This window comes from Lolium rigidum, chromosome 6, assembly GCF_022539505.1.
Source record: "Lolium rigidum isolate FL_2022 chromosome 6, APGP_CSIRO_Lrig_0.1, whole genome shotgun sequence".
NCBI lineage: Eukaryota > Viridiplantae > Streptophyta > Magnoliopsida > Poales > Poaceae > Lolium > Lolium rigidum.
In genome coordinates, this window is record NC_061513.1 from 325,528,976 (window position 1) to 325,542,856 (window position 13,881).

Sequence of the window (13,881 nt, forward strand, 5' to 3'; positions counted from 1 at the left end):
GGGTTTTTTTACTGTCCCACTCGTGAGGGAGGAAGATGGTGACTTGAACAAGCGGGTGTGGCTGCCTCCGACCGGCGGGCTCCACACGCATCTGGTCCCATAAGTCATTGGCTCGTTTTAAAGAGAAGAAAGTGCAGAAAAAATTGCTGCATCGAACGGTTGTGCTGAAAAGCGGAAGGAGGACGCCCCGATCGGACGGCCAACGAGCATTTGCCCCTCTCAGGTGCCTTGGATGGCCGGGTAGTGTTAGAACATTTATAGGAGAAATTTGAACATGCATTTAGATCGGCATGAATTTAAACATGTATGATTAGCTAGGTGGGCTAGATAACTCATACAGTACCTTCCTTCGTCCTCCCTTGCATGCGCGAGAATAAATAAATGGTGTGCGAACTTGGTCTGTGCAATAGAGGATCAGTTGTGTCAGACGCACTGTATTGTCGCAAATCATGAAGCAACCAACACGGACTCAGCAGCGCTAGATTCCACACCGGACCATGGGCTTTTTGACGGGTAGCATCTCAAACGGAAGTGAGCGACCGTTTGTGTCCGCCGTGATCGAAAATGTGTCGTGCACCATCTTCAGCGACGCGACGCAAAGTGATCGGGCCGTCCGCAGAGATGCAAACCTGGTCCAAATATGCGCCAGGTTTGCGTCTCTACGGACGCTGCGCGGACGCGCAAAGTGTCCGCTCGGTCCTCGCATGGGCCCGCCTGGCAGCGGCACAACTGCTTCGTCTTCCGCGGCATTACTTCCGGGCGGCGCGCTACAGCCTTTGCAGGGCCGCGTTAATGGCGTGCCTCGGCTTCCGCGAGCGTGTGCAGCTAGTAGACGTTGCACTGGCAGATCATTGAAGGCGAGATGGCGTCGGAGCCTTTTAAAGGGACGTTGCCGGCGGCCATTTCCATGACCAAACCATTGCCAAATCTCACAGTATCCACTCCACCGACGCTATGGGAAAGAAATGCTGGCCGTTCCGCAAGACGAAGAACGACCAGGAGGCTAGCGGCTCGCGTTCCGGCAAGAAGGCACGAGTCGGCCGGTATGTCCGCGTTGACCTCGCGCGGCAGCTATGGGAGGAAAACCGGCCGGTGCCATGGCCGGACGCGAACTTTCCAGGAGGGGGCTAGTACCTGAACTCGCGGCGCGTGCCGGTCCGCCTCGTGCCGCGCGAGGGCCAAGAGCGGCGGGATGAGGTGCGCCGCCGCCGAGCGATCTTGCCGCCGGATCTGCGGGAGGATCAGGCGTACGCGCTGAACTCCTACAACTGGATTTCATTCGGGACGTGGGAGTTCGACGCACGCTGCCGCGCTGGCTACCTCGGCGACGTGGACTTCTTCGACCGAGAGATCGCCGCAGAAGAAGAAGAGAACGACCAGGAGGATGCGGACAAGGACGAGGACGAGGACGAGGACGTCGACATGGTCGACTACGACCACGACGATGGCGGGCCGGCGTGCGATCCAGAGACCCAGCCGCCGGACCTTTCCGAGGAGGAGGCCATTGCCATGGCACTGGCCAACAGCGCGCGGGACGAGCTCAACGAGCTCGCTTTGTGGGAGGGGCTCGCAATCCAGCTCTGCGAGTCAGCGCTCGCGCAGGGGAGGCCGGCGACTCCTCCGGCCACGCCGACGCGTTCCAACGACCGCGCTCCGCCTGCTGCTCCGGCGTGGGATCTCTGGCCACAGCCTCCTGCCCTTGCGGCGGTACCTCCTCCACCGCCGGCGTACGAGCTTCCATGGCCGACGCCGGAGTTCATTGACCTTGTCAGCGACGACGACCAGTAGGCAACAGCTACTTTTAGCATGCCTTTATGACTTTTTTATTAATGAAATTATGGCTGCATGAATGATAAAAAAAAATTATGCGTCGCGCCGCTGGAGCCACCCCCCGACGCAAACGGACGTCCGGACGATTTCGACCATTTGGGCCGACGCAAACGGACACGACGCGTCCGTTTCGACGTCCGAAATGCGTCGCGCCGCTGGAGATGCCCTTAACGTCATCTCCGCACACGCCACTTCGAGGCAGCGGGAGAAAAGCGGGTCGACCTCCTAGGAACGCGACACGTGCCGATCTGGGATCGACGAAGCAGGGAACCGCACGACGCTCTGGTCACGTTGGTTCGGCTACGTGCGCATAGTGGAAGGAACCGCGGAGCGCGCTTCTGGGACGCGCGCCCTTTTTTAGCATTTTCGTATATTAATTGGTTGAATTAACATTAAATATTTATTTATTAAAAGGTGCAACCCACCTTAATGGGCCCCTCCCCGGAGGGGAGCCAATTAAGTGTCCGACCACCTCCCATGGGCTTATGGGGGCGGCTAGGGTTTGAGGAAATGGAGCGCATGGGCCTTGTTTGTCCCAGTCGGCCACCCCTCTCTCTTGCCCCCTTTTAGTCTCATATTGTTCAAGCATGAAACTCCACCCTCCCTGATGAGGGTGCTCCCCAGCAATGCCCACCATGAGGGGCTTAGGGTTGATAGAATCCTGCAGGCTGACACGAGACATCGGATACCAAACAAACGGGGAGAGAGATTTACCCAGGTTTGGGGCCCTCGATGAGGTAAAACCCTTACTTCTTGCTTGTTTGGTCTCGATTATTGAATATATCGGGTTACAATGGGGTAGCTGATAGGCTGTGGTGGTTGTCTCGTCGAGAGGCTAAGATTCTAGGGTTCTAACTCTTGACTTAAGGTAAATCTACGTGTTGAAGTTGTTGTCTCGGCAGACCCTCTCCTGGCCTTTATATAGCAGGCCAGGTCCCGAGAGTTCTGTCCAAACTCGACTATGTTACGATGAGATCTACTCTAATCTTTCCTTGTACTGCATCTTCTTGCCTTGTTCGTCAAGAATCCTTCTCCGAGTAAGTCTCTTTTGCTGGAACCTACATATAGGCCCACCTTGATTGTTGGGCAATATTCATGGGCCCCTAGTTGGGCTGAAGAAGATAGTCTAATGTTGGTTACCCGAAGGGTAATGCCCACATCACTCCCCTCCCCCTATATATAGTGGGGCATATACTCATATGACCCAGTACATACACAAAAGTCAAAATGAGACGACTCCAGACTTAGACCCATTTCGTCTACTCATAGTAGTACGTACACCGTAGTAGTATATATTTTCTTAGCTGTTGTAACCATCGATTTTTTTTAAAAAAAGATAACCATCAAATTTATTTTGAATCTTGCATACCAAAAGTTTAATGCTATCATGATTTACTAGATGTGCTACACTATGTACTACTACGTATCAAGTTTTACTGTTCTTTCACTCCCCAATGCCTCAGCCCTAGCGGTGCATATGAGACATATTAAGTATTGTGTACTGTATATGAATTTGGTATTATGAACGCTCATACTTTACAATTTTGAATACAGTTCGTCAAACATAATCTGCACAAGATTTATTAGGGAAGAAGTGCAGGCGACACATTGTTGCTCGCTGGCGGCACAAGATTGATGGATCTCTGGAAGAGTGAATTATTAGATTTCGGTGACAGTGCATGAAAAATCTGCAGCCCGTCTCTGGGGTGATAACCGAGTCGACGCTCTCTGTCGTACTACTGTACATGCTCAAGTTCTCCACTCTGATGTGACCCCTGTCGTATCTTCTCTCGGGTGATAACCGTCTGAGCTCGCTGTTATTTGATTTTCTCTTCGGTGGGTTGGATGAGTAAACTGTAGGTGTTGTATTATCGAATGTGTATAATGTCTGTTGTGTGCATTATGAGTTAATGAAATTTTGTTCACCGGATGAACTTGTAAGCGTGGATCTCACGCGCCTCATGGTGCGCATGTTCCCGAGATCGCTGCGCATGGTCTGTCAGAGAGGCTCTGCATTAGCGTAGCTGCTCAAGTTCTCCACTCCGACGTGACCCCTACCGTACCTATTCAAGTTCTCCACTACGATGTGACCCCTGCCGTATCTGCTCTGCCCAAGAGGAGAGGATACATTTATGGCCCGTTGTGCAGATGATGTACTAATGGTCTTGCTCGTGTTTGCGCATGTGTTTGGCCATTTCCTGACCGTAGTATTAGTGGTAAGGATCTGATGCGAATTAGCATGAGAATTTTACCAATCGAATGGTCACCTAGATTAGTACTGTACGTTTTCTCGCATACCCATGATCACCATGAGTATTTCTGAAATCTCCATACATAATTTGCTAAATTACATTCTCGACCAGTTCCTTCACACGAAATTGACATACTCGTACAAGTGGTCACCTATAGAATAGACACACATACACTTATATTTCTACATAATTACAACTCGAGGGCAAGGATCCTACGGTACAACTCCTAGCTCACGTACCCATCTTTTGCTGCGTACTCAAGGTGCATCGGGGAGAGTGTCTTAGTCTCCCATAAGTCGTGCTTGTAATATGAGAACTTTGTCTTCATGTTCTTGCATGACCTGTCGATGATGGCCTCTGCTAGATTCGCCATTCCTAACCGGCTCTTGAATATATCTTGGATGTCGACGTGGTACAGCTCTAGAATATGCATCTTGGCACGAGCAAGCATGACCTTGTCATTCCTAGTGTCAACGCTCGCAAAAGTAATACCCTTGCGCTCAAAAAATTGTTCAGAGCCGGACAATGTTTGAAGGAACTGCTGTATTTGTACACGAGGACGTGCTGCCGCATGGCGATTTGCACGACGGCCAACTCTTGTCGCTTGCACGTGCTACGTGGGGTGTACTTGAGGTCGAGTCCAACGAGCCTGTTCTTCTCCTTCTCGAGCCATTTCTCATACATGGCTAGGATTCGATCCATAGTAGCTTCTTCATTGTTGTAGACAACTTCTAGAATCGTGGTGCCATGGACAGTGATGTGATGGGTCTCCGTATGGTTCCCGACGTCCATGCGTGGGAGGTAAAGCTACTGAGTGTGTGTGTGTGTGTGGAGGGGGGAGGGGGTGGGAGGGATCGTTGCGAAATGAGTGAGGAAGAGTGTAGATGGATGCCAAAGAATGAATGGGAATTTGGTACTACCTCCTTCAATTAAAAGGCTAGTTTTGCATCACCACCAGACAATTTCTCATTGGACGCTAAAATTCTTCCTAAGCTACGTGCATTTATTTAATTAGAAGAAGTAACCCTCCTCCAATTACTCTTCAATCGCATGCTATTCTCTATGGTGGAACTTAGTGGGAGCATTTTTCTTAGTTGCATTCCCATTTTCTACGTTTTCCACCGCATCACCTGCATGCAAATTAACATGCATAGGTCAGTTTGTTTCGTTCTCCATCCCACATGCATGCAAACATGTTTCCACCGTGCAACAGCTATATATATTAATATTCGGTCGTCCACCCGTTCCACTTCACGAGATTTTGGCACACGTTCAAACCATTGCATATTCCCATTTTCAACCGAAAATAATCTCTGGTTAAAGTGGGAGAATTTTTATTAGTTGCATTCCCATTTGCAACTGAAAAAGTCTCAGATGCGAACCCCCCACTTGCAACTCCCAAAAAAAACTCGTATGCAATCCAACTTGCAACTGATGTGCACGAATCACGATGAAATCCGTTGGTTCAATCTTACATACCATATAGATCATGCTTGTAGTAACAATTCCACGTGGTACCAGACTTGTAAATCAAACATTGGCTCAAATCCTTAGCAACACGATACTAAAAGTAAACCCTAAATTACCTAAACCCTAAACCATAAACCCTAAAAATAATCCAAGAGGTTCTAGAATAGATATTCTAAACCCGACTTACCCACTCAACCGACCAAATAATCCACCTCCGCCAACACTTTCTGGAAAGTTCACTCCAATTTTTAGGAATTTCACATTTTTTTTAAAAAAATCACTTCATTTTTGGAATAAGTTCACTTTACTGTTTTGGAAGTTTACTGATCATTTTTAAAAAGTTCTGTCCATAATTTCGAAGTTCACTTTTTTACTTTTTTCGAATTTCATTTATATTTTTTGAAGTTCACTTATTAATTTTGGAAGTTCATATATTCACTTCATTTATTTGGAAGTTCACTCTTTTTTTTGGGAAGTTCACTTGATTTTTTCAAAGTTCATTACATTTTTGAAAGTTCATTTTTTGGAAGAAGTTCACTTCTTTTTTCAAAAGATTCACATCATTTTTTGGAAGTTCCCTATTTTTTTTGAAAGTTTCACATCGTGGGGTGTGTGGTCGACGGAGGACGGGGTGGGATCATCGAGAGTTTGGTGGTGTGTGGGGTCTCTGGAAGGTGGCATGGTGTAGGGTCAGCAGGAGGGGTTGGTGGGTGGGGTTAACAAAATGATGACTTAATTCCCACTAGGTCACACATTCTCAAATTGCTCCAACCCAAACACGCTTAATTTCTAAGTTCTATTTAATTGAGCTGCCCTTATGCAATTATAGTTCCTATTAATATTAGTATCATATCAACACCCTTAAGCCAAACACAAAAGTCAAAGGAAATTCAACAAACAAAAAAATAAAATAAATTGAAAATTTTAAAAATGTAAAAAAATTAAAAGTCAAACAAAATTAAAGTTTTGAGGAAATCCACATATTGCTATTGTTTTAAAAACATTTTTTAAAAATATCGAAAATATCATTAAAGTTTTTAAATTCTAAAATGAAATGAAAATTCCTAGATTTCAAAAAAGATGGAATTTAGAATTCAAAAAATCAAACAAACCTAGAAAATAAAAAATATTCAAGAAAACTAGTCTATTATATACTAAAAGCACAATACATGGTTTTAAAATAGAGACTCCATGTTAAACCACATCATTCTAATTATTTCGTTAGTTAGATCTAAAATATACGGCTAGGATTTCACGTCTTTACGTAACATGTACATGCACATATTGTTTTAGATATACCAAACTGTCACGTTACATACTACCTCCGTTTCAAGGAATAAGGCGCACACGCATTCCAAGACGAACTTTGACCATAAAAATTGAGCAATAAAATTTGGATTATATTATATGTAATTAGTATCGTTGGATTCGTATTGAAAAGCACTTTTTAATGATATTAATTTTATACAAACAATCTTTATCTATTTAAAGTAATTTTTGATCGAACAAAAAGCTCATAAAACGAGGACGCCTTATTCCTTAAAACGGAGGTAGTATTATTTTAGATCGTACCAAACTCTCATGTTAGTGGACCCACGTTTGTTACTTGCTAGAAAAAAAAAACTGATTCGGTATCTCACGTGAAAAGGATCCCTGAGACCAACATGCACGGGTGAAAATTTCTAATATTCACTTGTACAGTGTTGGTTACTCTGCGGCTACATCTGGAAAAAAAACTTGATCCTATTCGTGACCTTATAAAAAGAATAACTCCTATCGATTGTCATTCAATTCAAATATTTGTTCAGTGCCCCTAGCCATCAGACACTATGATTTGGTGAGTCGCCCAGTTATCTAGTAATTATTATCTATCTAGGGTGTGGGTGTTTCCATCACCATTTGTTGTGCTTTAAGATTCCGATTAAAAGAGGAGATAGAAAATAATCCTTTCACCTACCATGGTGGGCACGAATCTCGAGAAATAATGAATGTACAAACGTATTTCCGATCTATCATATACTTAAAGGAATGTACGGTAACTCTAGCTACGACGATCTCGGCAAAAAACACTGGAGACAGAGCCTTCAAGGATACACCCGAGATGTCGTTTGATCCCTCCGATAACTTCGACTACGATGATCCCGAGGAAGACAATGGAGTTGTCAAGACAGGCTCGGGGTCGCCGGTTGCAGTGTCGACGGGCCTCCGAAGATCCGGGTTAGTTCTCGATGGAGTCGAATTGGCAAATGTGGGGCTACCATGTTATCCAATTTCACCCGATATACTGTTAACGCACACACGATGCCGTCTTCCGGACATATTGGCGACCGTATGATTAAGTCAACAACTATCATACTCAAAGACGGATGCTCCTAGCATACACCGGCAATGTCGGCAATGTCGTCTAATCTATATGATGAATCCGACTCGACAATCCTGAGAGAGACAACGGAGCTACCGGGATGGGCCCAGGCTTGCCGGATATATGGTTGATGGGCCTTTCGCGAGCCGTGTTAGTGGCCTGCGGTGCCGAATCGGCAAATGTGTGCCCGATATGTTCTGTAGTACAGTCCATTATTTGTAGCGATCTTCTGGATAATCGAGTTCTTTCATTGTAGCATATATTCGTGTAAATTAATGTGATCCACATGGAATCAAAATGTTCTAATAAATATGCTCTAAATATAAATTGCTCTCTCTGTTAAAGAAATTTTATTAAGTACATTTTTTCCATAATGTGCCTTATTCAGTTTGTGCCGTCGTTGAATTTTGAGTTTCAAATTTGCAACACTTTTGTAACATGCATAACATTTTACATAGCAAAGATTAGTTATCTTAATTTTCCATTAAGATGTGAGTAATATATGAATCATTCTGATTTTTTATTGCAAACTCCCGCCTACGTAAAGTTATCTACCACATATTTTTCGTGCATTACACTATAATTTTTCTGATAGGACTAGGGAAGTAACGGTGTTCAGGTCACTATTTTCTTAAGTAAAATTATGAGTCTGCATAGTAATTTAGTTTGATCCAAATTTTAGCTTAAGAAAAATCTTTTACAATTTATTTCATTCTAACTACCTAGGTTTCCTATCTGACAAAGCAAACATAGCTAAGAAATAGTCTTTTACTACCTAAATTGGATAAAACATGTTATTTCACTAAATTAATAAAAAAATTAGTGCAATGATGTAAGTTTTCAATGCTCAAGATAAATTTAAGATGATGTCATCGCATTTCAAGGGCCACCGTGCTAGTTAAAAGAACAAGAAGTGCAAAATTAGGAGAGGCTACTAGCAGTAGTTAATCACTTTACCTGTCTTTTAAACAAAACACAAACTATATATATAGTCCGTGTGGAGAGGTCCATACCTAGGATTGTATTTAAGATGCTTAATAACAAATCTAACAATTGTGGCCCACACGTCAATGGTGATGTGGCATCCATGCTAACAAACTAATATGCGGAAGTTTCAAATAATTTAGAACATCCATTTAGTTTTTTTAGCATGTAGATGAGATCTAAGAGTTATCAGTTTTCTTAAATTCAGGCGAATTTGATGAAATTTTCAAAATTTTCTTAAAAGTTTAAAAAATAAAGTAGCAGGAAAATTACAACATACATAATATGGGAAATTTTGATATAATATATAGAAGTAAATGCAGTGTTACAAGATAAATTGAAGGGGTTAACCTGCTAATTTCTAGATTTGGACCTCTATGCTACAAATCATTACATGTATAGTTGGTGTTTTGTGCAAAAAGACATATAAAACGAGTAATTTGTGCAGGTTAACTTTTTGATCCAGTGCAATCCTATAGGAATTTTGAAGTATTGTCATCATTATATGAATTTTTTCTATGTGCACCTTTTGATTCATATGGCTGAATCCTTAGGATTGCATTGCACTTGTTTCACGGGAAATTTTCCATCCACTCAAAACCTCACACGTTACAAATCCTCTCTCTCTCTCTCTCTCTCTCTGAAACTTGGTCTACTAGGATAACTACTACCTAGTTATATACTCCCAGACCGGCCATCATAAACACGCCATCTGATTATGCACATTCCGGGAAGAGAAGTATGTGCTTGTTAAATTTCAAAAAAGTTCCCTTAACACAAGATACATTTGTAATAATAAGAGCTAAATACACCCCTAGTCCTGGAAGTTGTTCGGTAGGTGGAAATTAGTCCCACTTCTTGTGAAATGAGGTGAAGTAATGCTAATACTTGTTGTATTGTGCAAAGCTAGCTAATCCCAGTGATTATGTGGCAGACAAATGGGATGCATTTTTGCCAAAAAAAAAAATTTCAAAGTTACATGTGACCTTGTTATTGATTTACCTAGGTTGGCACCACTGGGTAAACTAATAACAATGTGACATGTAACTTAAAAAAATAGATCGCCACGTGTCCGTAAGAATCATTGGGACTAGTTGGTTTGTACACTATACCACATGCATTAGCTAGGACAACTAGTTCACGCCAATTAAACGGCTTCACCATTCGTACAAATGGTTGATCTTTTCTTTGTAGTTTTGTCATCCATGGAGAACAACAACCTACCATGGTAACATCTGCCTATTTTCTCCCAAAATTCTTGACAAACTGTAAAGAACATACAATTCAAAATTGAGTAAAACTGGTTAAAATTCAATACAAGTCCACATATATTGCAAAACTTGAGAAATAATCAACATATCACCTAAATGGACATTTTATGACGTATACCATCCTTCTTCTACTCTCAATCCCACTTTGGGAGGGGGGGTAGAAAGCCATGTTAATAAATTAACACGTACATGGAAGCAAAAAAATCATACTTGATTTATTGAAATTACCTTAGGACTGTAGCACCTATATATCATAGGACGACACAAGCTAGTCCACATTTTTAATTTTATTGAAGTTCTTTTTGTTTCATCCAGATTACTTCAATTTTTTAGGACCCATCATCTGTACAAGGGTAATAGAAATTTCAATGATCTTAGTTCAAGTCTTGGTACACACACTCAAAGTGAGGCCCGAATTAATATACGGAATGTCTCGGGCAAGCTTCGGCCAAACTGGTGGGACGGTGAGGCCCGAATTAATAAAGCCACCACCATCCTTCTTCTGGTTCCCCTTCTTCTCCCCTCGCCCCTCCCCTCCCCACTCTTCAAACTAGATCAAGACTCAAGAGGATGGAGTTTCCTAGTGAGAAGAGTCAGGAGGTGGTTGATGGGAATCGTAGCATAGGAAACAAAAAAATTCCTACCGCAAGAACGAAACACAAGCCAAGATCTAATCTAGTAGATGGTAGCAACGAGAAGATCATGAGACTAACCCTCGAAGATCGCAAAGCGTTAACGAGATTAGATCTCGTGGTGGATGTAGTCGATCACTTGCCGCTTGCAAAAGCGCGTAGAAGATCTTGACGGTGCCACCGTCGGGCAGCACCTCCGTACTCGGTCACACGTATGGTGTTGATGACAGCGCCCTTCTCCCCGTTCTAGCGGGCAGCGGAAGTAGTGGATCCTCCTCGGAATCCCGGCAGCACGATGGTGTGGTGGCGGTGGTGGTGGAGAACTCCGGCAGGGCTTCGCCAATGCGCTGCGGGAGTTGTATGTGGAGGAGGGGCGGCTAGGGTTTGGGGAGAGGGGGTGCTTGGGCGCCGGCCTCTATGGGGTGCGGCCAAGGTGGACTTGGTGTGTCCGGCCCCCTCCCCTTGCCCCTCATTAGATAGGTGGAACACATCAAGGGTTTGCCCAGAGAACGAGTAAGACCCCAATTCGAAAACTGCCATATAGACGAATCCTACTTGGGGTGGGACTCCTCTCCATCCTTGATGTGGTGGCCGGCCCACTATGGTGGAGTCCACCTGGGACTCCTCCCCCCTTTGGCTGGCCGGCCAAGCTAGGTGGAGTCCGTCCAGGACTGCACCTTCCATGGTGATTTCTTCCGGACTTTTCTAGAACCTTCTAGAACCTTCCATAAATTCACCGGATCATTTCCAAACTTGGAAAGTGACTTCCTATATATGAATCTTATTCTCCAGACCATTCCGGACCTCCTCGTGGTGTCCTGGATCCCATCCGAGACTCCGAACAAAAGTTTGAACTCCATTCCAAATTCCATATCTACTTAAACGACATCAAACCTTAAGTGTGTCACCCTACGGTTCGTGAACTATGCAGACATGGTTGAGACTTCTCTCCGACCAATAACCAATAGCGGGATCTGGAGATCCATAATGGCTCCCACATATTCAACGATGACTTAGTGATCGAATGAACCATTTACATATGATACCGATTCCCTTTGTCACGCGATATTTTACTTGTCCGAGGTTTGATCATCGATATCTCTATACCTTGTTCAACCTCGTCTCCAACAAGTACTCTTTACTCGTACCGTGGTATGTCATCTCTTATGAACCATTCATATGCTTGCAAGCTAATCAGACGTCATTCCACCGAGAGGGGCCAGAGTATATCTATTCGTCATCGGGATGGACAATATCCCACTCTTGATCCATATGCCTCAACTCATACTTTCCGAATACTTAATCCCACCTTTATAACCACCCATTTACGCAGTGTTGTTTGATGTAATCAAAGTACCCTTCCGGTATAAGTGATTTACATGATCTCATGGTCGAAGGACTAGGTAACTATGTATCGGAAGCTAATAGCAAAAAGAACTTAATGACGTGATCATATGCTACGCTTAATTGGGTGTGTCCATTACATCATTCATTTAATGACATAACCTTGTTATTAATAACATCCAATGTTCATGATCATGAAACTATGATCATCTATTAATCAACAAGCTAGTTATACAAGAGGCTTACTAGGGACTCCTTGTTGCTTACATAACACACATGTATCAATGTTTCGGTTAATACAATTATAGCATGGTATGCAAACATTTATCATAAACATAAAGATATATAATAACCACTTTATTATTGCCTCTTGGGCATATCTCCAACGATCTCCCACTTGCACTAGAGTCAATAATCTAGATTACATTGTAAGGTACCTAACACCCATGGCATTCTGGTGTTGGTCATGCTTTGCCCTAGGGAGAGCTTTAGTCAATGGATCTGCCACATTCAGATGTGTGTGTACTTTGCAAATCTTCACTTCTCCATCTTCGATGTACTCGCGAATCGAATGAAAATGCAGCTTGATATGCTTTAGCTTCTTGTGTGACCTTGGTTCTTGTGCATTGGCGATGGCACCCATGTTGTCACAATAGATGACTAGTGGGTCCAATGCACTAGGAACCACACCAAGCTCAACAATGAACCTCCTCATCCATACCGCTTCCGATGAAGCCTCCGAAGCCGCTATGTATTCCAATTCAGTTGAAGACTTCGCCACCGTGCACTGCTTTGTGCTACACCAGCTTACTGCAGCACCATTCAATATAACCACGTACCCAGACTGAGACTTAGAGTCATCAGGATCAGTGTTCCAACTTGCATCGGTGTAACTGGTTACAACGAGCTCTTGGTCACCGCCATAACAAAGAAACATATCCTTAGTTCTTTTCAAGTACTTGATAACCCACAAGTATAGGGGATCGCAACAGTCTTCGAGGGAAGTAAAACCCAAATTTATTGATTCGACACAAGGGGAGGTAAAGAATACTTATAAGCCTTAACAACTGAGTTGTCAATTCAGCTGTGATGACGCGTAAAGCACACGCCCGTTGGGAACCCCAAGTGGAAGGTGTGATGCTTACAGCAGCAAGTTTCCCTCAGTAAGAAACCAAGGTTTATCGAACCAGTAGGAGTCAAGAAGCACGTTGAAGGTTGATGGCGGAGGAGTGTAGTGCGGCGCAACACCGGGGATTCCGGCGCCAACGTGGAACCTACACAACACAATCACAGAAATTTGCCCCAACGTAACAGCGAGGTTGTCAATCTCACCGGCTTGCTGTAAACAAAGGATTAGATGTATAGTGTGGATGATGATGGTTGTTTGCGAAGAACGATGAAAGAACAATTGCAGCGGTTTGTAATTCAGATGTAAAGAATAGGACCGGGGTCCACGAGTTCACTAGCGGTGTCTCTCCCATAAGATAGCGAGATGTTGGGTGAACAAATTACGGTTGGGCAATTGACAAATAAAGAAGGCATAACAATGCACATACATATATCATGATGAGTACTATGAGATTTAATCGGGGCATTACGACAAAGTACATAGACCGCTATCCGACATGCATCTATGCCTAAAAAGTCCACCTTCGAGGTTATCATCCGAACCCCCTCCGGTATTAAGTTGTAAACAACGAGACAATTGCATTAAAAATGGTGCGTAATGTAATCAA